This window comes from Balaenoptera physalus (genome assembly GCF_965194825.1).
Source record: "Balaenoptera physalus genome assembly, chromosome: 19".
Classification (NCBI taxonomy): domain Eukaryota; kingdom Metazoa; phylum Chordata; class Mammalia; order Artiodactyla; family Balaenopteridae; genus Balaenoptera; species Balaenoptera physalus.
This window is the reverse complement of record NC_138900.1, coordinates 52,437,811-52,465,709: the sequence shown is the minus strand read 5'-3', so window position 1 is coordinate 52,465,709 and position 27,899 is coordinate 52,437,811. Positions and strand designations below refer to the sequence as shown.

General features: G+C 48.0%; 1 protein-coding gene and 1 long non-coding RNA gene across 4 annotated transcripts in view; both read right to left on the bottom strand.

The window, feature by feature from the left end:
- The window catches only part of ZFHX3 (zinc finger homeobox 3), a 428,452-nt gene that overhangs the window by 215,161 nt on the left and 185,392 nt on the right, over positions 1 to 27,899 (bottom strand). The window lies entirely within an intron of this gene.
- LOC309648714 lies at positions 339 to 11,145 on the bottom strand. The gene is made up of 2 exons (XR_014256767.1): positions 3,090 to 11,145; positions 339 to 2,766 (listed from the first exon to the last, which is right to left on the bottom strand). It is a non-coding gene; the product is annotated as an uncharacterized lncRNA (long non-coding RNA).

Here is a 27,899-nt window from a genome sequence, read left to right as displayed (position 1 = left end):
GGAATAAAGACACAGACCTACTAGAGAATGGACTTGAGGATATGGGGAGGGGGTGGGGTGAGATGTGACAGGGTAAGAGAGTGTCATGGACATATATACACTACCAAATGTAAAATAGATAACTAGTGGGAAGCAGCCGCATAGCACAGGGAGATCAGCTCGGTGCTTTGGGACCACCTAGAGGGATGGGATGGGGAGGGTGGGAGGGAGGGAGATGCAAGAGGGAAGAGAAATGGGAACATATTGTATATGTATAACTGATTCACTTTGTTATAAAGCAGAAGCTAACACACCATTGTAAGGCAATTATACTTCAATAAAGATGTTAAAAAAAAAAAAAAAATTAGGCTTTTGCTAATTTGCAAGATTGAATAATCTCCAAAATATTTCTAGACATAGCCATAGACCAGTAGAATTCAAGTGATCCTACATTCTCACTAACTTTTAGACATATGTATTTTTTATTATGAAAGTAACAGATATTCACTACTCAGGGTTCAGAAAACCAAGTATTAAAAGTAGCCTGTACTTCTACCACCTAGCTGTAACCACTCAAGTTAACATTCTGTTATAGGTATCCTTCAATCTCTCCCTTATGCATATTTTTTAAATTAAATTGAAGTCCTATAGTACACACAGACTCCTTTCATGTAATTTAACATCACTGTTTTCCCACATTCCTAACCATGAGACAGGAGCTTTAAAAAACCACATAAGAATCTACCATATGGATGCACCACAGTTTAAATCAATCCCCTGTGAGAGATATAGATGGTTGCTATTTTTCAGTATTATAAATGTGTGTAATGAAAATCTTTATTTATAAATTCCTCTTGCACAATTGGTGATTTCTTTATTACACATGAAGGTACTGGATCACCGGTCCTATTCTAGACATTAGGGATAAATCTGTGAAAAAACAAAGATCTCTGCTTCTTGTGAAGCTTATATTCTAGCAGGGGAGACAATCAAGGGTAATAAACTTAAACATTATTTTAAGTTTTAAAAATTATTTAAGTTTAATTTAGAAAATTATTTTAATAATACTAAACAGTACTATTTAGTATTTTATTAGGCAAAATAGGCTATGGTAGAAAAGATAGGACAGAGTAAGAAGAATCAGTAATTCACGGTGAGACAAGCTACAAATTTAAATAAATCTTATTTTAAAGCTTTTTGACATACACTACCAAACTACCCTCCAGAAAGGGTGCACCGCTTTTTCCACTCCCTCACCATAACGGGGTATTTGCTCTATAAAAAAATCTTGGTTGAAAAAAAACAAGAAAGCTCAATCTTGCTAGTAAACAAATAAGTTAAACCAATGAGCTATCATTTGGTTCTTCAAATGGGCAATCTGAATACATTCTTTATATAAGTTGTCCATTTGTATTCTTTGCTCATTTTGTATTCTTTGCTCATTTTTCTCTTATCTTTTTCTATCACTGATTTTAAGAGCTCTTTATATATTAAGGATATTTAGGACAAACTTTGTCAGTTACATGTCATCAATATCTTTTCCCAGTTTGTCATATGCCTTTAAATATTACTATTAGTGACCAGCATAAAGAATTTTTTTTAATGTAGTAAATCAGTTTTTTCCGTTATGATTTCTTTACCAGAAGAGTCAGGACTAATATCCCTCCCTGCCCCACATTCAGATTAATATTCACCTATACTTTCTTCCAGCTCTTTTGTGATTTTAGTTTTACTTATACCTCTCTAATTCATGCAGAATGTATGGTAACATACACTATGAAGAATGGCTCCAACTTAAGTTTTCCCTATTTGTTTATCTAACTGTCCTATAATTATTTACTGCATAATTGCATAATACTAGAGACAGTAAAGCACAGTGATGAAGGTCACTGGTTTTGTTGCCAATGAGATCAGTGTTCAAGTCTGTGTGACCGGGTAAGTTACTTCAACTCTCTGAACCTCAGCTTCCTCATCTATGAAAAGGAACTATATGTAGTGTCCACCTCATACTATTCTTGTGAAGATTAAATGAGATGAGTTCATGTAAAAGTGTTTAACATAACACCTGGCACTTAGAAGTATTGGAAAATGTGAGCTGTTATTATTTTAATTCCTCTCACTTATTTGAAATGCTACCTTTCCCAGACACATTTCTATTTGATTCCATTCCACTGAGTGGTCTCTAACATTTTCCAAGTGAGTTTTCCTGGTATAGGAGAAAGCTAATGATTTTTGAAATTTTACTTTGTAACTGAACTCTGTACTTAATTCCATGTGAATGTGTCCTGGGTTATTTTAGGAAGACAGTAACACCTGCAAATAACTTACATTGTTTCTTTTTAAACATTATTTGACTTTGGTTTGTATATCCTGGCCAATGCAACAAGGCAAGAAAAAGAAATGAGTACAATGGGCAATCTTTGTTTTATCCCCAATTTCATTATGCTGCCTCTTTTGGTTCACCATTAAGTCTCCAACTGTTGGAGCTGCTAGTTTCTTCATTGAATTAATGCAATCTCTTTGTTGCGAAGTTTTTTAAAAAATTTCTCAGCAAACTAGAAATAAGAATAGAGAACTACCAAATGCGTTTTTGCATATATGTTTTTCTTCTTTGTTCTACTTACACCATGTATTTGGAGAATAGACATCCTAATCTTAAGCCCCTCTTACATTTCTGGGATAAACCCTATGTGGTCATGATTCTTTTAAAATACTGTGGAATTCAAGCTGTGACTGTTTTAGTTGGCATTTTTGCATCTATACTTGTGCCTGAGCTCAATCTTCAGCCTTATTTTTTTTTTTTTTTTTTTTTAAATTAATTAATTTATTTATTTTTTATTTTATGGCTGTGTTGGGTCTTCGTTTCTGTGCGAGGGCTTTCTCTAGTTGTGGCAAGCGGGGGCCACTCTTCATCACGGTGCGCAGGCCTCTCACTATCACGGCCTCTCCTGTTGCGGAACACAGGCTCCAGATGCGCAGGCTCAGCAATTGTGGCTCACGGGCCCAGTTGCTCCGCGGCATGTGGGATCTTCCCAGACCAGGGCTCGAACCCGTGTCCCCTGCATTGGCAGGCAGATTCTCAACCACTGCGCCACCAGGGAAGCCCCAGCCTTATTTTTGTGTAATCTTTGCAGTGATGTTGGTTCCCGGAGTTGTGCTAGCTTTGTAAAATCAACTGGGATGCTTTACTTCTTTTTCTATGCTCTGAAACAGTTTATTGAGCAATTAACTATTTTGTCCCCCAAAGTTTAAAAGAATTCATCCATTAAACTGCATGCATCCAGAGCCCTCTTTGGAAGTATCATTTTTTTTTTAATGCTTAGTTTCTTCCCTAGTTCCTAGTGTAAAGACTCAGACTTCTGATTCATCTAGAACAGACATGTCAACTGAGATTTTCAAAGTTGCTGTATTTTAAGCTACTATATTTTATTTTTATATTATAAAATAATTATTTCAAATATAACTTTTAATTTGTTACTTTATTCTATCGCGTCAACTCATTTTTAGTTTTGTTTATTTTGTTTATTTTCTCTCGTCTTAGACGTGATAGTGGTTTAGTCTATTTCCTTGACTTTTCCCCAAATAAACAGCTCTTGGATTGATCACTTCAATGTTTTCTTCGTTTTCTAACTCACTGACATCACTTCCATCTTATTAGGCTCGTTTTATTCTTTCCAACTTTAAGTTGAATACTTAATTCATTTATTTTCATTTTCTCTTATTTAATAATGAAAGGATTTAAAGCTATGAATGCATCCCTGAATAAAACTTTGGTAACAACCCATACATTTAGATACATAGAGTTCTCAGTATTTCCTGACGATTCTGTAACAGTACTTCCTCTTTGACTCAGGTGATACAGGAGAATATTTCTTAATTTTCAAGTAACTGGATTTCATTAATATTTTTAATATTAAGTATTCTATAGAGGATAAAAACATCTCTGAAAGAATATGAAGAAACTCTGGCAAGGGGGAAAAAAACTCTTAAGCAGAAAACACTACTTAATGCTTAGTTTAAAAAAAAAAACTACTTATATAAAGCTGTGATGGCTGTATCCAAGTATATGTGTTACAGAAGGGATATAACAGCAGGTGATTCTGGGGAACTGAGTGACTGAGGGGCAGGCAGCACGGGAAGAGAGGGAAAAGGAACTCTCTTCTGTACCTTCTGAAAATATTATGAGCATGTACTGCCTCTTTAAAAATTAATTTAAAAAGCAAAGCCATCTCTCAATAAATGGAATGAAACCATCCCAGATATACTAAGTATATAACCAAGTAAATTTCCATACTTTGATGAAATTTAGAGATTGGTTTTATTAAGCAAGACTTGGCTCCAAGATGATAAACATCTGGGGCTAGAAAAGGGAAGAGAAAAAAATGATCTCTAATTCTGAAATCTCCAAGTTCAGAAGAATTAAGAGCTTCAAGGCAAAGAACGTACAAAAAAAAAAAAAAAAGAAAGAAAAAACGTTTAGTCAAGTTTCAATCAGGCTACCATTTTGAAACCTGAAATTCCTGAATGTACAGCTAAGAAGATAGCAGACTTCCCAGTTTCCTCTACCCCCTCACCACGGCTTTCCCATTTTAGGAATGCCCCATATTGTGCATCTTGGTTGCTGCAGTCTTATCCTATTACTTAAAATGAATTTAAATCCCAAATTAATTCAATTAAGTGATGATTTTAAGCATTATGCCACTGTCAACTCGTTTCCCACAAACTTTGCAATACCAAGTTAAAAAAAAAAAAGAAAAAAGAAAAGAAAATAACCCAACTCTGTAAATCAGTTTTCCAATTTATGTTGAATAAATCTGTTTTCCACTTTCTAATTTCTGCAACTGGGAAATTCTGTATATTATGTTACCATATAATGAAGGATGCCAGTAAATAGAAAGCCCACACGCCTGCACACACAACAGATTACACTGTGTGTAATTGCAAACACTACCACGTTATGTACTCCTGGGAGTATTATTACTGAGATGTTGTTATTTAATGCCTCATCTATTTAAAAAAAATTCATTCCATATGGATGAAAAATGAGTATACTAGCCTGAATATGGGAAAAAAAATAAAATGTAATCATAGATCACTTAAAATCTATACCATTTTATACAAGCATAAGATGGTACAAGCAAGACTTAGGAATTCAGAGTGTCTCAAATTACAAGGTATGAGCTCATTGCTGGCTACTAAGATCTCCACCCTGGCAGTGGGACTAGAGGAGGCCAGCAGCAGAGGTCACAGCCATCCTCTGTACTCTCCTGGGCCCTTTAAGAAATTCATAAAAGGACGCAGCACCTTGGGACTTCCACTGACAGCACCCATGGACGCGCAGCCCCGTGGGAAGCACTGGGCAAGGCCCTCTGACAGCTAAGAGGCTCTCCCTCCTGGGGACAAGCCAACCAGACAGACACCCGCGGAGCCTGGTGAAGAACACCCAACTCCAGGGAAGGAAAGAGCCCCACCTCCACCGACCGCCCCGGTACCAAAACGGAGTTCAGGACTTTGCACGGCGCCCCATTCACTCCCTTTTGACTTGGTGAGCGCAAGAGCTTCAGCAGCCATTGCTGCTAAAACAAAAGACAGATGATAGGAAAACCTACTGCCCTTTGGCCGCTCCGAGCACAGGGCAAGTGTACAAGTGCACAGGGGGACAGCAGGCCAGCTGCACTAATCCCTTTTTGTCCAGCAGTAATTAATAGTATAATCCACATTTAAGATGCATTAAAGCGAAAATGCTGCGTTATCAGACTGCCCGCGCGTCGCCCCGAAGCAGGACCTCCCCTGCTGACCTGCGGAGCCCGGTTACCTCATCTCGGCCTCCTCCTCTCGGGGGAACTGACTCTAGGCACCTCATAAAAGGACGGAGCTGGCAGCCAGAAGTCTCAACTTGGCCGAACACTCCGTGTCCGTCTTTGGAAACCACGCCCTCCACGGGCAGGCTGTCTGGCGCACGGGCTCCACGCAAAATAAGGAGTCATTAAAATCAAGTCATAGACCCTCTGGCTAACACACAGCATTTCAATGTCACAAGTCCCCCTGATGGAGTTTTAAGATTTAAGCTAACCCACCCCCAAAATAATGCTGGGATGATGCGAGGAGAATTAAGACGCCCTTCAACTCGATTTGGTGGGATGCCCTTTCTGGGTGTTCCTTGGGTGTTTCGTACGAATTCCAGCGGCACCAGGTAAGAGTCTATCAAGGAGCAGAAGCCGGCTGGTGCTGTCCAGGCCTGAGGAGCGTGCCTCTTCCACCACGACTGAAATACCATCTTCAGATAGAGGCATGCTATTAGCTCATCAAGCACATTCAAGCTACAATCAGACGTCACCGCCACTTAAAACTAGAGGCGCCTGAAGGAGCAGTCTTCTCAACTACGCTTTGAAGCCACCGCCGACTGACAACTCGACCTCAGTTCTCCAGCACCACCCATCTGGTGGAACAGGTACAACCAACAGTAGGCGGAGAGCCCTGAACTCCCGTTTAACCCCACGATGCACTGGTGTCACCATCTCAGCTCCACCCACCTCCGTACCGGGTCACGGCCCAAGCCCACGGCAGGTGTCTGACGGGGGCCACGTGCTAGGGCAGCAACTGGCCTCCATCCCGTAAGTCCTCCTTGGAGCTCGGTTGAAGCCACTTATTTCTTAATCTTGGCAATTGGATATTAAAAAGAGGAATGTCATAGAAATCATTCTGACCTCAAGTTTTTGAGATCCTGGCATGTATGACATGATCTGGGCACTAATTACCTACACCTGTTTCAAAACTGCTCCTTTAAGATCTTTACCTAGAACCTAACACCTTCCTCCACAGTGATATTTAATCACTCTAATGTAATACAAAAAAGAGCAATTCCACATAGTTCAAACTAATACCACCAGGGGCTGGCCAAGGAATGAAGTGCCTTTTGCACTATCACTTCTAGCAGAAAATGTATCCATGGTGGTTCTAGAAACATGTCCCCATTCTATGAACATGCTTCCTTCTGAGGCTGCCAAAAAAGCCATGGTCCAGTGACTAGGCCCACCACCCGAGCACACAGGAACAACATGCCACAGACCTGGCGCTCATGTAGGGGAGGCACCCAGCCTGAGGAGCTGCGCAAGAAACACAGTGGGGTGGGAGCCCTCCAGCCCACCCATCCCCGCTGCCTACTGCACCCTACGACTGACCTCGCAGTGTTGTTGGGTTCCCCTGAACCTCTGCTCTTAATCGTACATCTCTAGGATTCTTCCTCAAGAACCCTCTGTAAACTCTCTCTCAAATACTACTCTTGGCGCCTCACCACAATCTAACAAAACAATATCACATTATTTGGCAAGGAGAGAAGCTAACAGATTTCACCACAAAGCCTCCCACTCATTCCCCAGGGAACCTCCTTTGCCAGAACAGGCATCCTTTGTTTCAGTTTCCACAGGGATACTTGGTTGAGCTTTGCCATCTAACTCCATCCGGGTCCATGTGGGCCTTTCCTTCTTTGCTGACTGCACCGATTCCTCCAAGAACCCCTGTGGTGGGCTGCCTAACAGCACCACCAAGATGTCTCTGTTCTCATACCTGGAACCTGTGAATGTGTTACCCTAAATGGCAAATAAGACTTTGTAGACGGGATCAAGATCATCCTGGATGATGGGGGGGTGGCGCATGTAATAACAGGGGTCCCTATAACAAGGATGCAGGAGAAGTTCAGAGTCAGACTGAAGTAGATGTGATGATGGAAGCAACAGGCGGTGTGATGTGAGGAAAGGGTCATGAGCCAAGGACAGGGGCAGCTTCCAGAATCTAGAAAATGCAAGGAAACAGGTTCTCTACTCAGAGCCTCCAGATGAAACCAGCCTTGCCAACACCTTGACTTTAGCTCACTGAAACTGATTTTGGACTCTGGACTCCAGGACAGTAAGATGATCAACTGATGTTGTTTTAAGCCATGAAGTTTGGGGTACCAATAATTTGCAGTGACATCAATAGGAAACTGATACGACCCTTCTGGAGAAAGGGGGCTGTGACAATAAACACACAGAACCAAGAACGCCCTTGAACTTCAAGGATGAGTCATCCTCACTGGGATCCACGAAACCTGCCTCTCTGGACTTGAAGAGCCAGCTGAATCCTCTCCTTCTCCATCACCAAAAATGAGACCCAGAGGCCCCCGATGCCATAAGCCAGGATTAGGACTTGAGGGCAGTGCTCAGTGGAACATCTTAGCATTAGACGGAAAAGACTCCCATCCTAGCCTACTGTGTTTGAGATTCATAAATATCCACAATAAACCATGAGAACAATAGAAGACCAGTAGTTAAAACAAGACTATATGTGTACGATATTTTGATTTTATCTAATAGAAGATACTGGACTTAAAAAAAAAAAAAATCTACAGGCAAGAATCCCCAGATCCAAAGTTCCTTTTATCAAACGGACAGAAGCCGGGCCAAGCCAACCTCGCCCAACGGATCCCACAAGTGGGCTGGCCTGAAGTCCCACCTCGATGCCAGGCAGCCAGCTTGAAGCCTTGGAAAGTCCAGGCCCACGCCCATTGGGCTCATGCAGACAAAGAGAGGAGGAAGGCTCGGGAAGGTGGTGCCATCCTGCCCACCTCAGTGGTAGCCTGGGGCCACTGGATCTCGCCATCTCGCCAGCACCTGAGAGGCGTGAGCCAGGCAGCCAAACACGTCAGAAGCTGGCTGCTGGCCGGCCCCAGTTGCCCAACACCTCTGCAGGAGCCAGCTTTCCAGGACTGGGTTTCACACGCTACACAGGTACAGGCCACTGTTGACCAAATCGAGGCCTGGTGCCTTGAACGTGCCACACAAAGACCGGCCACACGTGGAGAGTGGAGGCTATCCTGCCGCAGAGCAATGAAATGCATCTGCGCTCCACCTCGGCCTCCGCGCAAAGTGCATTCTTCTCACTGACTGTGCAAAGCAGGATCCCACCAGGGTCTTCCTACTCCAGTCTACCTGGGCTTGCTTTCAATCACAAGTTAGACCTTCCTTCCACTTAACCCTCCACACCCATATACTACTTAATTCTCCCAATCCTCCAAGTTGTTTACTCTCTCCCAGTCTGGCCCATTTCCTTTTTAACAGGTAACATGAAGTACTGTGTTACAATGTTTAGGGTCAGGGTAACTAGGCTTCCTCAGTAGGATTTAAACATGCGATTTCAGTGCACATGTACAAGGAGCTACTTGAAACAAGGTAAAGTAGTCAAAAAAAAAAAAATTTCACCCATCTTCCACAAAGGATTCTCATTCAGCCTCTGCTTAACAAAGATGCAGTTTCGAATATTCAAAGTCCAAGAGAAGGTGAATTCTGGGAAAACTGGCGTCTAATTTGCCCAAGACTCAAAATCTTTATGCTACTTGACCAGTTTCTCTTTCTTTATCTACTGCTTCTTCTTATGCCCCCCTCAAAATAAACCAGCCCTAGAAATAGAATCCCATCTTCCTTAGCTCTTACGACTAATTTATGGCCTTCTTTTAAAGCCCTTGCACCAGAGCTCTGATTCCAGTAATTTCCTCTTCTTCTACACGAATGTCCATTTACAGCCACTCTGTAACCTCTACGTGAACCGAGCATGTTCTCTGTGCCGCCCACGGATGTGGGATCACGCCCTGGTGAGGGCAGGGTGGCTCTGGGGCGGAATCTCTCCACTACAATATGAGCTCACTTGGGACCCTACCCAATTTCAACTCCCCAGAGAGTTAGATGAATACTTCTTTTGCTCTAAAGCGCCTTTAAAAATGACAAAGGAATACCAAAGGCTGGATGGGCAACTAGCTGTGATCTCAAGACATGGTTTGGGTTCTTTTACGCTTGGATTAACGGGAGTGGGGGTGGGCGTCTTGATTTTGTTTTTATTCAGGGAGGCGGATATGAGAAGATGTCCCAGAAGACATCCTCCACTGGCCACAGGAATACTTAGAAGGAGTATCTGAAAGTGCTCCAAATCGTTTCCAGCCCCCATCCCAAAGGTTCCCCTCGCCAAGCCCCCAAGGCTTTGCGGATACTTTTCTCCACTGCGCTTCCCTGGGCTCCCCACCTATGGCTCGGCTGCCCTCATGTCTCAAGACTGCCTCCTCTTCTGTTCAACACACTAGCCTGAGGCTCTAGGATCTGCAGCTGACTTCTTCGACTCCAGGGTGCTAGAAATCGTGGTCCTGCACAAAGGGCCTTTCCAGCTTAGCACCCCCCAGTCGGAGTCTGTCTAGGGAGCGGCCCACCCATGCACTCAAATATCCGAGTGGCTCCGGTGTGCCAGGGACTGTCCTATGGGCTGCGGATGAGGTGGGCCATGAGCCCACCAGGCCAAGACTCCTGCTGCCAGCACAGAGCTCCCATCCAGTTCTTCGGACCCTCCTTTTGCCCCTACTTTTACTTCCTTCTTTTCTGGGAAGGATTTCCCCAGTTTAGCCAGAAAATTCTGGGTTTTTTAAAAGGGTTGGGGAGGGAAGACCTATGTTTTCATGAGTTTTAATCTTATTTTAAAAGCTGACTTTAGTCAATAAATGATGAGAATTTTCTTTAATTGAAGTTTTTAGGGGCTCCTGAGCTAAATCAACCCACGCTTGGTGTGTACTGCCACATTCTCAATCTGAAGCCGCTCTTTCCCTTGAAGACAGAAGCCAGTCTCCGTAAATTCTAAGCGCTGAACTCCCCAATCCTTCTCTGCCACGATTTTATCCCCAAAGCTACAATTCTTCTCATTCAAAGGTTATCCTCCTCAAGCCAAGCCCAAACTAACTCGGCATCCAGCTTTGCTTGTGCCCTACTGCTGGTGCCCAAGTTTCTGGCTCCACGAAGACTCTGACCGAGCTTTCCAGGAACACGCACCCAGGAGACCTAGTGCTCCACGTGATCAGACGCATCACCCAAGGGTCCTGAACACCGTCACTGGACGTGAGAGCAACACAGTAATACATCTGGCACCTTCTCAGCCTGTCTCCAGTCAGAGCTGGGATTCAATCCACTTGTGACTTTACAAAGCGACCCCTATGAGGCAAGGATCTTGTGGCCAGTTGATCTTGGGAAGTGGCCCAATGCAGCCAGTAAATGTCTGCCTCACTCCCACTTGATCTTTAAAGACCCAAGAAAGTGGCCCTCAGGCACAACACTAAGCCCCAGAGGGGCCTTGGAATCTTCAATCAGCACCAGCACGTGTGTGTGTGTGTGTGTGTGTGTGTGTGTGTGTGTGTGTGTGTGTGTGTGTGTGTGTGTGTGTGTGTGTGTGCATAAGCTGTGTGGTTGATCGGCCACTGCCACCCTCCCATCACATCTAAACACACACCCATCCTTCCCCACCAGTGTGCCCACCTGAAGCCTCTGCCCAGACCCCCACCCCCACCCCGGGCCCCTCCCAGCCTCACTGCAGCATGGAGGGAGCAGCGCTTTCCTGTCCAAACCTGAACTGACCCCGGGCGACTGCGCCACACAGCCTGCATCTGCACCCTCAGGTTAACATTTTCCTTGTGTAGACCTTCCTGCTCTAAAGGGCATGAACCTGGAAAGTGTGAGTCATCACTACGAGCAGGAAGCAACTGCTCCATCCAAGGCTTGACCCAGTTCCTAGAGAGATTTCTCTGCCCCCGCCCCCGCGCCCCGGTTCTCATAACACGCTCAGGCTCACCCACCCCATCCCCTCTCTCTACAGCCTTTTCAAGATCTCTCCCTCCATCTACCCACAACTGGGACTGCTTATTTGCTTAGTCCGCTGGTAAGAAAAATGAGAGAGCTGTCTGCCATTCCTGGCAGGGCATAAACACTTTTAAAAAAATGTACGCTCCAACTCTGCTTGGGTCGGAAACCGACCTCTTTAACCTTTCGAAAGAGCTGCGGACATTCCATGGGAATTGACTATCACCACTCCTTATCATCACTGAAAGACAAAATCCACTTTACCCTGCAACATCTCACACGGACCCTTCACATTCTTGGTCTGGGGGCTGAGCATGTAAGAGAAAGAAAGAGGACGCCCCAGAAACGTGGGAAAGGCCACTGTCACCAGTACGAGAGGCACCAACACCCCGATTACTCTACAGAGATGTCAGGATACTTTATTTTAAAATTTGTTTAAATAAATATAATCACCCACATACAAAAACTTTACATTGGAAGAACATTTCCCTGGTGATCGAGACCAAATTTCAGATCAGATCAAAGGGAGATTGCCCAGGGAAACCATAAAGAGGCCCAACACTGCTATCGTTCCATGAAAAAATAAAGATATAGTTCTGATTTCTTACAAGGAGTTTCAAAACAAAAGGTCTCCACCTTAAATTTGGAAAGGAAAACATTCCCCACACAGCCCGAAGGGCCAGGAACGGCCTCACGGTATGGGACAGCTTCTGAAACACACAGAAAGTGGGAAACGCAGAACACATGGAATAAACCACTGAGAAACCAGCCGCCCAGGCCAGACCCACCGTGCTGACTTCGGCAGCGCTTGCCAACCAGGACTCGGCAATAACGTTATCGAAACTGAAATCAAGTGGCACTGATCAGTTCAGACCTCCAATGCTGGGTTCGACTCAGTGATTGTCCTACGTGGGCTAGACATTTTTCCATTCAAATGTTGACTAGTTTAAGGGTAAGGTTAGGGAGTCACAGGCATGGTCAATGGTCCTTTTCTTTCTTATTTTATCTAGCTAAAAGTGGGGACAACATTACAAAGCATGAAGTGTAACTGCACAATTAACACCTATAGCTTTATGCACCAGGAAGTACAGTAAACATTCTAGCTGCACACTTGGTTTCATTCTCCTGACAACCTGTGAGATGGGTACTAGCACCGATCCTATTTTGCCCACAAGGAAATCGAGGCCCAGGGAGTCCAAGTAACTTTCCCAAGGTCACACAGTTAGGTAAAAGCAGAGCACGAATCCAGTCCCTGGTTTCTCAAACACCAGAGGCTTTGAGAGCACAAGACATTCTCCTGGTAGGGTCGCCTGTATACCAGCCAACAAACCAATCGTGAGAATTGCCTGCAGCATGTCTGGTTCCTACATGAAATAGTTTCCGGCCAGAAGCTCATCTTGATCTGTCCTTCTTCTCTACACACTCTGCCAACTATGGAAAAGCCCACTCATCTGAAGAGGAGGAGTACAGCTCGTGCTTCCCTTCCTCATACAGGCCCTCAGAGGCTGAGTCCCCATCATGCACTCAGGTGGTTCTGAGGCCTCCCTGTCTGGATTCTGAGCCATCCTGGGGTGAGGCGGGGGGCAGGGAGCAGAGACCGTCTCCCTACGATCCACCCCCACTCCATCCCCCCAACACTCTTCCACTTGATGCCCTGCCTGCCCACTGGAGTTCAAAGTCAGATCTGAACCAACTGCTAGGTGATCCTCTTAAGACACTTAGCCTCTCGGTTTTTCCAGAAAAGATGACGTGTCCCCACCCTGCATACCTTACAGAACAACTGTGCGGATTAGTGGAATGGACACAGGCTCCAGGGCTTTGAAAAATGAAGCCTCTTAAATTCCTTTCCCGTTTTCCTCAGACAGATGTGACACCTCTCCCTTCTATTTAGAATTTATTTAGAATTAAACAGTTTAATACTTGAGTGGCTAACTCAGGGGCCTAAACAGTGACGCCGAGTGCACATGTAGTAGCTCAATAAAACATCGATGGGGCTTAGAGCCACGAGGAAAGATGCAACCCCACGGGTGGAGCTTGCGGCTCCGGGGCGAGGGGCCCGGCCAAGCTCACAGCCATCCTTCGGTCACTCAAGGCATCCCTGACTCCTCCACCTTCTCTCCTGCCCCACACCCCACCTTCGACATACATTCAAAGGGTGACCGCTTATAGTGTCTCTCAAAATTTCATGTCCACCAAGAACCTCAGAATGTGTCCTTATTTGGAAATCGGCTCTTTGCAGGTACGATTAAGTAGAGGTCATACTGGATGAGGGTGGGTCCCAAATCCAATGACTGGTGCCCTCAGAATGGAAGAGGACACACAGGGAAGAAGGCCATGTGAAGACCAAGGCAGAAATTAGAGGGATTCAGCTACAAGCCAAGGAATGCCAAGGACTGCTGGCATCCAATGGAAGCTAGGAAGGACCCTTGGCTAAGCCTTCAGAGGGACCACGGCCCTGCTGACACCTTGATCTCAGACTTGGAGCCTCCAGAGCCGTGAAAAAACAAACTTCTGCTGTTGTAAGCCACTCGGCTTATGAGTCTTCACTCTGGCAGCCACAGGACACTAACTCACCACTTCTCACCCCTGCGCCGCGAGGGCCCTGGCCAGAGCCGCCTCTTGCCCAGCTGGCTGCAATTATCTCCCTCTGGTCTCCGTGCTCCCACCCTCCGCCCAGCACAGCTGCCAGAGGGAGCTTGTCCAGTGCCAGCCTGGTCACGTCACTCCTGCGGACGAATCCCCCCGCAACGGCCACCTGGCTCAGAGCAGAGGGGAAAGCCTCACAGTGGCCTTCGAGGCCCTACAGGATGTACCCCGTCCCCTTCCCACACCCGCTCCAGCCACACCAGGCGCGCTCCACGCAGGATCCCTGAAGGAGCTTCTCCCCGTCCAGAACTCTCTCCATCACTTACTCCCTCCAGCCTCTGCTCTCGCGTCGTCCCCTCCCGAGGCCCTCCTCACCCGCAAACCACTCTCCTCCACGGCACTCCCTCTTCCCCTGCTCGGCTTTTTCTCCATAGCGTTTAACCTCTTTTAAAACACTGCATTTTTCTTACTAATTACGTATACTGAGGGAGCATAAGCTCCATGAAGACAAGGATGGTTCCCTCCCCCCAATGCAGGAGTGCCAGCGCCTAGAACAGTGGAGACGTCCTCAAACATCTGATGAAAAAGTGGACAAAAGGTCAAGGGCAGGCAGGAGCCTGAGGCCAGAGGCGGCAGCAACGTGGAGCGCAGCCCCGACCCTGGAAGCTTCAGTGGGGCAAGCAGGCCGAGCGGGAGGGGCTGGCCCCATGGCCACAGGGCTCCCAAGTCCTTGCAGGCAGGTGGAAAATGCTAGGCATCGAGGAGCCACTGTGGGCTCCTGATCAGGAGAACGGGAGGAAGAAAAGAGGGCAGGGTCTCTTGACCTTGGCACTACGGACGCCTTGGGCTGAACAGTTCTTATGGGGGTGGGAGGCTGTCCCGCCCACTGCAGGAGGCTTAGCCGCACCCCTGGCCTCCACCCACCAGATCCCGGTAGCATCTCCCCCCAAGTTATGATAATCACAAGTGTCTCCAGACACATGTGACAACATGTCCCCCTGGGACGAGGGGAAGGGAAAATCGGCCCCTTTGAGAACCACTGCAACAGAGTTTCTGTGGTAATGTGTACACAGAGTGACCCCAGAAAGCACATACCTACAAGGACCAGCAGGGAACATAGGTGAGCGAGCTGGCCAGGTGTAAGGTACACCTGTGACAGGGACCCACCCTGGCGACCTAAAAAGCACACGTCCTTTCTAAGAGGGGCAGTCACTGCTCTAGCTGGCTTTTGCCCTCAAGGTCCGAGAAGTACCAAATCCCCCCATTTTTTTTCCAGGAGAAGGTTCCAATCCAGATTTTTATGTTGAAATATGTCTATTTTTAAAATACCATAGGTGCTGCACAAAACTCGTCTCTAGGCCAGGTTTTGCCTGCAGGCCACGACTTTGAAATCTCCAGATAGAGGCTGCCTGGAGGCAGAGGATGGGAAGACTGGAGATTCCTCAGAACCTGCAGGAGTTCAGCCACAAAGGGATGGGGCCTGTGAGAATGAGGCTGAAGAAAAGGGCCAAGTCCCAGAAACTTAAGTTGAAATGACATAAGCACACCAGGCCAACTCCCCAGATGTTACTAAAACACAGGTCTTCACTGCAGGTGTCAGAGTAATAGCTGCAGACTTTGGAGAGTCTCTTGAAGATGAAAATGAATGCACAAAGTCCCACCCTTAATTCCAGAAGGCGAGTGAGCCTGCACCTACCTGATCCTAAGCCTTTAACCCGTCCTGGACAAAGCCAAGGCCTCCCCATCTTCACACTGGTCAGGAACCAGCATGGCCACCTGCGTGGACCTTCCCCTGCCGTTCAATCCACCCAGACCACCAGCCGAGGAACAGCCAGATCGAGAGCTCAACCTCCCCCAGGAACTGGGGCAACGTCGCCATGCTGACGAGAACGCTTCCTGCCGCCCCTGCCAGGTCCAGGCACCTTCCGGACTCCCTCCCATGGTAATCTGGACCGAGAAGGACCCCTAAGGCATCCTTCAAGACGGTCCCTTTGTGTTAAAGAAAGCAGGGCTTCGGCAAGGGTTAAAGAGAGCATCTGAAGTTTGGTGGAATCACAGATCAGGTCCACAACCTCAAAACCACCAGGCGCACTTCGTGTTGCTTTGCCCCCACCTACGCTGATCCCGGAGCCTGGAGCAACCAGAAGGTCACTCTGACAGCAGACACCATCGTGTCGGTCCAAGGCAATGTGACTTCATCTATGCTAGGCGGTGACAGAAAGCAGAAGAGCTCTGAGTGACACATCCATTTCTGGACAGGCCCAAGGTTGGGGGGTGCGGGGAACGACACCAGCTTTCTGTAAACGGGGTAGAATGACCTCCTTTAAGTGCTGTCATCTTCTGAGAGAAAGTTATCCTATAACAAAGCATTATCATAATTAAATAGCATCGTCCCCGGCATGGTGCATCACCAAGAGCAGAGGCACAGGCTGCCTTGATCGGCATCAGACGCTGGGTCTGATCCAGGTCACTGGAGAAAAGGTAAAACAGTCAGAGGCCCCTAACCTCACTTCCACGCTGCTCTGCTTTGCTTGAGGTGAATGAAATAACTGAGTCTTTGGCAGAGGAAGGAGGAGGCCGGGTGAGCAGGGAAAGGTAGGAGAAGGGAAGGACAAGGAAGGAGTGAGGCAGGGCAATCTCCCACGGGCGGTACCTTCCATGTGAAGGCAGCAGACTCCAGGGAGTTACTGGCCGGTCTCCACGGAGCCTCATGATATCCCACAGGCCTGGGCCTCCTCCCCCTGCTTTCCCTCCCCCACCCACAGGCAACAGCACCATCCACGGTGACGGTGATAGGGTTTGAGATTCTCCAACCATCACAACGTAAGCCTCATTCTCCCTTCACCCAACCAGCAGGACGTGGCTGCAGAGAAATCCACGTAAGACACACTAGGAAAGAAATCTCTGGACTGGGCCCCGAGGCGCGGGGACACAGAGACAAAACTCAGTGGTATCGGCGTTCAGTGAGGCCAGAACAGCCAATGGGAGCCGTGGGCTGGTCACCCCCAAATGCCTCCCAGAATCCAGTTGCCCTGATTTGCAAGCTGACCATTGGGAGAAGAACCTGGGGTCTGAAGGCATCTAAATGACGTGGCCGTGTAAAAACACTACATCAAGCAGCGGTACGCTTTGCAGACACACCCCACATGACTAGTTACAGAAGGAACGGAGTGTCCAGCTGTGCCCGATCCCAGCAGCTCTGGAGTCACACGCCCCCTTCCCCAGCCCCCCCACCAAGCCCCTGGGCACAGGGAGGCCCAGCCCCCTGCCCCGGGTACCACGGGGTCTCTCTACTCCCCAACGCAGCACCCTCCTGGCCTTCCCCCAGATGCCCGCCCATCTCCTAAAGACACTGCTCGGCCCTCTCCCTCATATGATTTCCTCACGTATCCATTTTAAGGAACCAACTTCTTTGTGAAGAAGAGGAGGAGACAGTTCCCACGTGTAGAAAACTCACACCCCAGGGAGGAATGAAGAGGGGGCCACTGAGCACTTGTTGAAAGAAGACGCGGACAAGAGCGATTAGGAGGAGAAGAAAACGTCTTGTCAGCTCTGAAAGTTAAACAGGAGCCTTCCCCCATCGCGCCCCCGCCGGGCCCCCAAGGTGGGAGGGCCCCGGGAATAAGCGGGAGCTCCACCCCTGGGAATGGATTTGATGTCAAGTGTCAGCAAGCAAATTGCTATTGGCTTCTCAATAAGCAGCAGTACTGAGCTAAGTGTTTCCCCGTATTGTGCGGGCTCTCACAGACTCAATACGGCAGTATTGACAGCACAATCACACAGTAATCCAGGCTCCACTAATACCTACACTTCCTCAATGAAAATACACTTTCCACTTGGACATCAGCCCATTAGCCTTGGGCTGGAATCTCCGGCCTGCCCCGTCCCCCAACCACCCCTGGGCCCTGGAACTGGCATCTCGCCCCCAAATGCCCCGGCCAATGCGAACAACCCAGCCAGCATATTGTCAGGGCCCAACCTAAAAGATAAACAGCCAGAGACCTACAGGAAAAGGCCTGCTCTCTCCATCTATAAATCACCAGTGGGAAGGAAAGAAAAGTGATCCAACTCTTTAAGGATAAAAATCTCAGCAGTCGCTGAGGAAAATTGATGTTCCCTTGCAAAGCAAAAGATGTTCACTCTGGGAAGCTGCATGTCTTCAAGTTTTCAGGGAGACAAAGAAACTCAAACTTCACCCAACACAACGCAGGGATGAGACAAGCTCTAACTATCACGCCAGGTACTAGGTTTCAAAAAGGCAAGTCCCCACATCCTAGCAGTCTTAGATAGATTTACATGCTGAAGGGTCTGCTAATTTAATAATAAATACCGTGCAAACACAAGCTATTTTTCAAACGCATCTCTCACCAATTTTCATTTGACTTTCAGAACACCCTGGAGTAGGCAAGAGACAAGATTTTATTACAGAGACCAATGAAACAGAGAAGTTAAGTGACTTACCTAAGGTCACACAGCTAGTTAGCAGTGGATTTGATATTAGAGGCTAGACTAGAGATTGGCAAACTTTTTTCCGTAAAGAGCTAGGTAAGTATTTTCGGCTTTGTGGGCCATTCAGTGTCTGCTGCAACTGCTCAGCTCTGTCACTGTAGCATGAAAGCCACTACAGACAACACGTAAACGAACAAGCTTGGCTGTTTTACAAATGTTATTTATGGACACAAGTACAATTTTTGCGTAATTTCATGTGTCATGAAGTAACATTCTTTTTTGGACTCCCCCCACCATTTAAAAAGGTAAAAACCATTCTTAGCTCGAAGACTATCCAAAAACAGGCGTTGGGTCACATCTGGCCTGCAGGCTTATAGTTTGCCGATCCCAGCCCACTGGGAGACTTGTAAATATCTAGAACACCACAGGCAAAAAGGGCAAATCATTCTCAGGCTCATTACAATTGTAATAGTCTCGTCCAGTGAAACTGCTTGACCATCCGACACCAAACACAAACTCCAGCCCCCAAGTGTCCAGCAGCAATACAGCTGTGCACCCATAACACGCTGGCCGAGTCTTAAGACTTCTGTAGAAGCACTGCCTTTTAATGGGAATTTTTGCACAAATTTCAAAGTTAAGAAACTTTCCATAAACGCACAGGGCACGCCCAAGCCAGTGTGGGAGTAATATGCTAACTGCAGAAGGCATTTATGTCCAAAACCAGCACACGTGTATTTAACAGTGTCGTTAAATACAGTGTTGGGGTGAGTGCACCCCCCAGCTCCCAGAAGGAGTTTCTGTCTCTCTGTGTTCAGTAAGAAGAAATGTGGCCAGAAAGGGGTTAAGGCCCTTCCAGGCTGTGATCTGATAAATTGCTGTGCAGAAAGCAGGTTCCCTCACTTTGAGATATGATGTCACTAACCTTTATTGATCCACTATCAGAGAACTTTGCTTATCTCTCTCCTGTGATATACTGCCCCTCCTGTGCTCAACTAGTGTTTAATACACTGCCGGCTGCCCCGCACTCCTCATCGCTCAACAGCGTGGCGAGAGGCTGACACGGGGGCCCATAGTTTACAGCCAGGCCTCACCAGCACAAAAGACTCCCTGCCCCGGTGGGGAAGGCACACCCGCCTCCCACCTCCTTCCCGGCTGCCAGGTCCCAAGTGCACCCTGACAGTGGGCCAGGGGAGGACAGGATAGAGTAGGAACCCTCTGAGCATCTCCCTTTTGCCTTTTTTAGAAGCACAACTCCAATCCCTTCAAGCTCCAGCTTCTTTTCCTCCACTGTGAAAAGACAACTGTCAGCCCACCATGTTCATGAGGCAGAATGGAAGCACCTCTAAGAAAACCTCCCATAAGAGAAATGTGCTTCCTGTTTTTCCCTTTCCACAGTCAAGACCTCAGTCTACCAGGAGCTGGAAAACACTGCCCATCGAGGTATGGGACAGTCATTCAAGAGGAATCACGCCAGGACCAAAGCCAGAGAACATCCCCAGATGTGGCCAGGCAGGCTCAGATTCTGAAAGATAACAGGGTTCCACAGCCCGGGACAGCAGGATGCCGGAGCGGCCACACGTGAGGTTTGGGGTCCTCCCTCCCTCCTCCCGACCCACAGGAGGACTGGGCATGATGCACAGCTGGTGCCACACCCGAGGGTGGGAGTGGGAGAGCCAGAGACTGTTACACGGAAGGGCTGGCATCAACCTGCTCGCTCCCCCGCCACCAACCTCAGACGCCTCGGAAGGACTGCGCAGCCTCAGCCAAGGCCCCACCTGTCGCCCCCGGAGGAGCCCGCGGCCAAGACTTTGCGTCTCCCGCCCCATCCCTGCCAACAGGGGCCGTGGGCAGCCAGGGAGAGCCAGCATGCCCTTCCACTGCCCTGGGGCACCCAGAATTTGCCTAATTGAACATTAACAAGTTGCTACAATAAAGTTCCTCTATGGTGAGCTAGAAACCTTTTGGGCAACAACAACAGAAGTCTTGTTACAAACCGCTCTCAAAGCCAGGCCTCAGCCTCGACAGGTGTGAACAAGATTTAAACACCTCCTACAATACAATGCAATCCAAACAAAGGGGAAAGTCAATCCCAACCTCCTGGGGTTTCTCCTTGTCTAACATCTTCTTCGCTCACTCAGCCCAAGGGAGCCAAGGGAACGCATGGGAGAGGCTGTCTCCAGGCCAGGGCGCGGAGACCTAACCAGCCCTGAAGCAGGATCCTTTGCCGCCCCCCGCGGGCCACCAATCCAGTCACCCTCTGGCAGAAGGGGAGGCCATTAACGCCTCACACCCAGTTCCTGGGTCCCCAGGACCCCTGGGCGCACCTTCCATCCATCCCTAACTCAGCCAGCGGATGGACCAAGCTTCCCACACTACCTGACCCTAGCTCAGCACTCAAATCTCCCATGTGAGAGGTAAGCAGAGGAAGAAGGCAGAGGGAAGACCCCCAGGCCCCAGGGTCTGAGCTGTTCTTTCTCCTAAAGGGGATCCAGGCACCTCCTCATGCGTCCTCCTGAAGAATGCTGGGGAAGAGATGGGACTCAGGACTGGATTTATCATTGAAATTTTTCTGAGCGCCGCTCGGGGAAGAAACACATGAGAAGTGTGTGCTGGACAAGGAGAAATTATCCCGCCCATTGATTTTTTGCTCTGGAGTATTAGAGAGAACACAGCATTTACCTGGAGATTTCCTCCCGAAGTCAACCACATAAACAGGACTTGAAAGAGCTTATCAGACAAATGATCTGCTCCCACCGCCATCGTGGAAAGTGGGCACCCCAGGAGGGAACTGGACGGGCCCCACTGTTCCAGGGTGACTTCTTGAAGCAGCTGTTATTGTTACTTGACTTCAAACAAGTGAGTGAGAAGGCAGAGAGGGGAGTGGCAGAGGGGACACCATGGGTAAGAGTGACAATGGACAAAGAAGGGAATTCTCTCTCCCCTGGGCCTCTGCTCCAATGAGAACGCAAAACGGCTACAGAACAAAACCCAAAAAAGCAGCAAGCACATACGTGGGCCTCCAGCCATTCCTATTTTGGGCACCCCTCCTCTGTTCTTTTCCACACTCTTGGGCATTTTTTAGAAGTGACAAACACTAATAATCCAGCTTTTGATCCTAACTCTCCTTCTCTCTCAGTGCAAGAGGAAAGCTGTCGGCACTTTTTTCAAGTGAGAGCGAGCCAGGAAACATGCCAGGGAGACCCCCAATACCAGCTACTCTCAAGTTTCTCTACCTCCAAACTTGGGGCAAAGTCAAGGGTAAAAGTGACCTGCAGACTTGCGATAAAATGTTCGTGACCACCATGATGGAATTTGTTTTCCAGAAATTTTTACTAATGAACCTTGTAGCATGAAAACCGATCCCAGGCAAGGAGTTAAGTTGGCTCATTTTCCTCCATGCTCCCCCTTCTCCTACCTGATAAGCAGGCAAGCGCCCCCAGGCCCGTGGAAGGACAGCGGCCCGCTCGCAACAACAACAAATAAAGGTTCAAAGGCTCAAGTCCCCTTTCCAGGTAGCTGGGAGGATGTAATTGGTGAGGCAGGAGATTAGAAATATCGGCAGCCTCTAAGTAAGACTTTAATTTACTGGCAGATCAATAGAGCCGGGGTTATATTGGCAAAGTGTCTACAGCTCTATTGACTCACGCAATGCCTCTTATCAATTTATCAGAAATCTGGAAGTCAGAAGATATTGTTTGAAGGGGAAAGAAGAAAAAAAGAGAGAGAGAGAGAGAGAGAGACAGGGAGTGACGAGAGCCTGAGCAGTTAGAAACTGGGGTCCCCAATGACGAACTTGGTACCAAGAGTTTTTACATCAACCTGTCTCCTGGAATGGAAGCCAGGATGATGTGATTTAGAGTTAACTTGACCCCCTAGATGGCCCCTTAGCCTTCTCACATGATTCCATTTTCCATGAACCTTGGATTCTGGGGGGCGGGAATCCTACCAAAGCAGAGGCCATTTGTCTATTTGTTCGTCTCAGCAAGGAGCTACTCCTCCCTTTGGGGTCAATGATTCTTGCCCAAGTTGCAGGCAATTCACACGCACCTGTTTTCTTTTCATTCTAGTGCCTCTCCGGCTCCGCCTCAGCCAGAATTCTTCATTTTAGCTTCTTTTTCACCAATCTATAAAAAAGATTTTCTTACGTAAAAGGGATATCTATCCCAGCATCCCAACCCTCTCAAGGGGTCGCGAAGTAGCTATCAGACTAACAATGGCACTTGGTCTCAAGAAGCATAAAGAAAACAGACTCAAGTTCCATCAACCAGCACACAAGGATATGCAAGTTTTCACGAATAATAATCTTCATTGGAAAGGGTTTTGAAATATCCCAGGTAGTGGACAAAAAGGCCAGGGAGGAAAAAGGTAAACATTAACACTTCACCAAACCTAACTATCCACACCAACGAAGGCAGGACACAGGAAGACACGACGTTCTGGAGTATTTCTATCAGATAACTCCAGGGGGCAGGTCTTGAAGAAAGAGAGGACTTGGAGCATTCCAGTTATCAGGATGCCAAAGGGAAGAGCGATTTTACTTGGTCTGGAGGAACCACGACCTGCTTTTGACAATCCATTTTGGCTCCTGCCTCATACAACAAATTTCTGCTTAATTGCTGTTTTGCATTTCGTTGAGACATCAAGTAAACAGTACTTAAGTGTTTCCAGACAAAAACAATAACTCACTAATGACTAAGGCACTACTAATTAAAATGCCCCTGTGATGGCGTGACTGGACTCAGAGCCACCACAGGAACAGAACTGCCCGGGCCTTGAACACATGAACCAGAACGCAAACGTACGAGGCAGGGGTGGGGGGGACGTTCTGCTCCTTCCTCTGCGGGTCACGACGGCCCTCTGGTTGCAAAGAAGGGAACCCCTTATTGGAACTGGGTGGGGCAGGGGGAGTAGAGTGGGAGAAGTCAGGAGTGGGGGAGTGAGGGTGCTGGGATTTCAGAAGGAATGCCAGCTCCCTAACAGAATGTATATTCTAGAACCTTGTGAGTAAAGTGACCTGGCATGACCCTCAAGACTTTGAGTTCCCATGATCTCCTGAAGAAAACAAAAATGTATGTGTCCCACCCCAGTAGGGGAGAAAATAAGATGTGTTAAACCCACCCGAAAGATCCTTCCCTAGAGACCACCCTTCTTACAGGGAGGAGTGTCCAAAAGCCTAAGTTCCCAACTAGGCTTTAAATAAGAAAAAAGATTCAGAAAGAATGAAACAAAGATATACGATACCACCTGATTGGTGCAAAAGTATTACTTTAACCAAAGAGTCAACATTCACAAGCGCTTTTGACAAAGTAAGGGGAACACAGAAAACTTCTCTTCCTCCCCAAATAAGAGATCAAAATAACTACAGACTTCCCCTTAACAGAAGCCCTTCTCTCTGCTCTCTTCAACATTCAGTCCTACAGATGGAGGCCTCCCAAAACCACTTTTTAAATCTCAGCATTCAAAACCAAAAAGAAAAGAAAAAGGAGGCACCCGGAGCCCTGGGCTTTGCCGAGGACCTTATCTTCCTCTGGGCAGGTTAAAGACCTGCTAGTTAGCAAGGGAGCGGGTGGGGGCAGTCATTGAAACCGCAGGGGCCTAATACCCATTTGTATTCACACTCAGACCCTTTAGGGATATAAAATCGGAGAGGTTGAACTGTTTACATTCACCTAATGCTCGAGTAAACAGATCAGGGCCCGAGTGCAGGGGTTTCCGGGCGGCTGTGACCAGACCCCCTTCTGTGCGGGGTAGCAGGATGGGGGGAGGGGGGAGGGGAAGAAGGCTGCCGCGGCACTTCTGTCACTTCTCCTGGACTGAAGACCGGTGGAGGCCAGGCTCCCCTTCCCACCCCACCACCCCTGCTCCTCCCCACCCCCAAGCCCGCGCCCTCCTTGACCCTGTGCGGCCCCATTTTGATTCCACCGAGGCCACAGAAGCTTCCAGAAAAGTACAGAGCACCCCTTGCTCAGGACTGCCAATGGGCACAGAGGAGGAGGAGGCTGGCCGACTAGCCCCAGTCGGGCCCAGCAGAGCATTCTAAACCACAAGGCCAAGACAGGGAGCAGCTCCTCCCTGGAGAGGGGACCGTGGCCACCAGACGTCACCTTGCCTCCCCCCTCCCCCCTCCCTCAGGCCTGCCAGCGCCTCCACACCACCCACAGTGGCCTTGGAGGGAGGCGGTCGGAAAAGGAAAGGCCTTGCCAAGAGCACGTGGGGAAAGGGGTTAAACACCCAGCGTCAGACCAAGGGAACAAGCTTCCGACTCCCCCAGGCGCCCAGTCGGGGTGGTGTCCCTCAAGAATTATTGTTACCCAAGAACGACATCTTACAAAAGACCCTCCCACACACACACACAGCTTCCCGCATCGGCGGGTTGTGGCAGAAGGGAACCAGGAGCTGTCTGATGTCCGGCCGCGAGGCCTGACCATATCCTCTAAAACACAGTTTCAACTTGACTGGGGTAAAAGTGGGGGGAGGTCCTGGCACTCCTTTTAAATGCAGATTTGAACTTTTCACCCAGGGTCAGACCGCTGCACTCCTCCAGCCCCAGCAGAGGCCGGCGCCGGGGCCACGCAACCTCACACTTTCACAGGCTTTTTCCTGCCTGCACAGGAGGCCGGCCCGTTGAGGGAATTAGATACCTCCTTCCCTAAAACCCCAAACCCACACCCGCCTCTCAGCTTACCAGGGGCACACCTCCCACTGTCCTCCTGGAGGAGGGCCTCGGATTGGCCGAGGCTGGCTGTGTGCCCTGGGCACAGCGATGGTGAAGGAAGATTGTTCTTATCACACGCATCGACTAAGGAACGCTGAGATCAATAGTGAGAAAACCCCAGCACTTAACCGCCACTGAGCAAGAACGCGCATCCTCTGTGGGACAGGTTTACAGCTGCTCTCTCCGACAGCAGAAGCCAGGCGAAAGCCATCCTTGCTGCTTTACTCATTGGGGCTGTAATGTCAGTAGGACTTAAATCCTCTAACTTTGAGAAGAAGTCCCTTCAGGAGCGAACAAGAGAAACGTATGAACAGCCTTAAAAAAATTTTTAAAAAAAAGTCTAGGGTGGGACTTCTTGCCTCTGTCATATCCCTTCTCTTATCCTCATGTGCAAGGCGGTTTCTGATTTTTCCTTATCACCCTTTGCCTCCCTCTTTCTCCACCTCCAACTAGAGAAGACCACTGGCCCTGGACAGTGAAAGAGGGCTCCGCTGTGTGGCATCAAGATGTGACAAATCAGAAATTCGAATAAACACTAAGGGAAGAAGAGAAGGGGTCTTTTGCTGGGATTGGAGACGAGCAACAGCAGCGCCTAGGCAGCACGGGAGCTTCCAAAAGACAGGCCCCTCCAAGCAACACACCGCCATCGGCCCAGGTCAACCAACCAGGAAGCCTGTGTGGTGTCAGAGAGGACAGTGCACTGATCACCCACACGTCCACGGTCCCCGTCCCACCACAGACTAGTAAGCCACCACGGACAGGGTGAAACGGATGGTTTCCAGAAGCTCCCTGCAGCCATGCCACTCTGAGGGCACAAAAAAGCAAGGGGTGACGCATAAAGCAATAAGACTGTTGTAATAAACCCACCAGAACTCACACATACAAAGGCTGTCCTGCCCTCTCCCACAGGGTTGGGACCACCTTGCTGTCACTCTGCTGTTCTTTGTTTGGAATGGCCTTCAAAGCCAGGTGGATACTTCCTCCACCCACCTACGTGTCAGGAAACAGTTTAAAAAACACTTGCACAGCAACATCACATTTTTTGCCTCCTAACAATCCCATAAGGATGTCAGCAGACTTGGGCGATTTTTACAGAAGAAACTGTGTAGATAGATGCAGCCTGTACCCCTGAACCCCAGTAAGTGGAAGCAGCTGGTCACAAGAGATGGCGGCTGACTCAGCTCCATCAATAGAATGCCTCAGACGAGCCCAGCGCAGCATCCTGAAATGCCAGCCCTGCCCTGTCGACAGGCAGCCACTAGCCCCTCAGGGGTACTGAGCCGAGGAAAGGGGGCTAGTCCGAAATGAGATATGCTCTAAGTATAAAATACACGTGGGATTTTTTTTAAGGATGCAAAATGTCTCATTCACAGTTTTCTTTATATTGATTACATGTTAAAATGATAACATTTCAGATATAGTGGGCTACAGAAAATATAAATAAAATTAATGTCACCGGTTTCCTTCTAGTATTTTTAATGTGTATACTAGAAATTTTTAAATTATATATGTAACTCCTGTACTGTACTTCTATTGGATGGTGCTATTCTAGAAACTCAGTCTGTCTTTCAACTTCAGACTCAGCCAGGAGTAAAGTGTTCTTGAATAGGACTGAGACAGAATTTTCTTGTCGATTTTGAACATCCCCGCCTGAAGCTACAACGTATGGACTCCCAAGTGATACTTCTAATTGTGCTGAAAAAATCTTAGTATCCAAATCACTTACACTTGCCATTTGGCAATGGGTTGGGGGAGGGGGAGGTAGAAGGTCAGATGTGCATCAGAAGCTAGACAAGGCCAGTGGAGTGACACACCCTCTTTCAAAATGTTATCAATCACGTCTGAGACCAATCATCGTCTTTGAAAAATAGTAAAAAGTTGTTTATTGTGGTGTAATACAAGGACTGCCCATTACAAGGCTTGCCTCCTCCTCCAGCTGCCTTTCTCACTATGGAGAGCAGAGTTCTCTCTTTTAACTGCCCTTCCCATAAAATATGCCCAGCAGGAGGCTGGTACCCAGCCGCACCCCACCCTCACATACACACACTATAAAATGGGAAGGGAAGGGGAGCAAGGGGCAGAGCACACAGACATGGCCCCTCTCCTATGAGACAGTGCCCATCCTACCACGAGGGATCACAGGCCAGTCTCATTTCTCCATGTAAATGAACTTTTTAGCCACCTCCTCAAAGAAGAAAAGCTGCACAGATGCGGAAGGCCCATCCTGGGGCACACAATTACAGCCATTTGCATTCCTCCAGCAGCAGGATTAGCACAGGAATGTGCTTTGCAGCTTTGTGGGGGGAAAAGGAGTTTAGGAAGAAAGGAATGGGGGGGGGAGCTATTTCTCCCCAGTCTGTCCATCCAAAACTCTGTGACACACTTCCACTTCTCTGAGAGTCAGAAAGTGGAAATAACTGCTGCTCAGGCTTTCTAAAGAGGGGGAAGGGTGAAACGCCCAGGGAGGGGGAGTGAGAAGAGGGGGGACGGCGTGTATTAGAACTGCCCCTCCTGGTGCTTTGATCCCC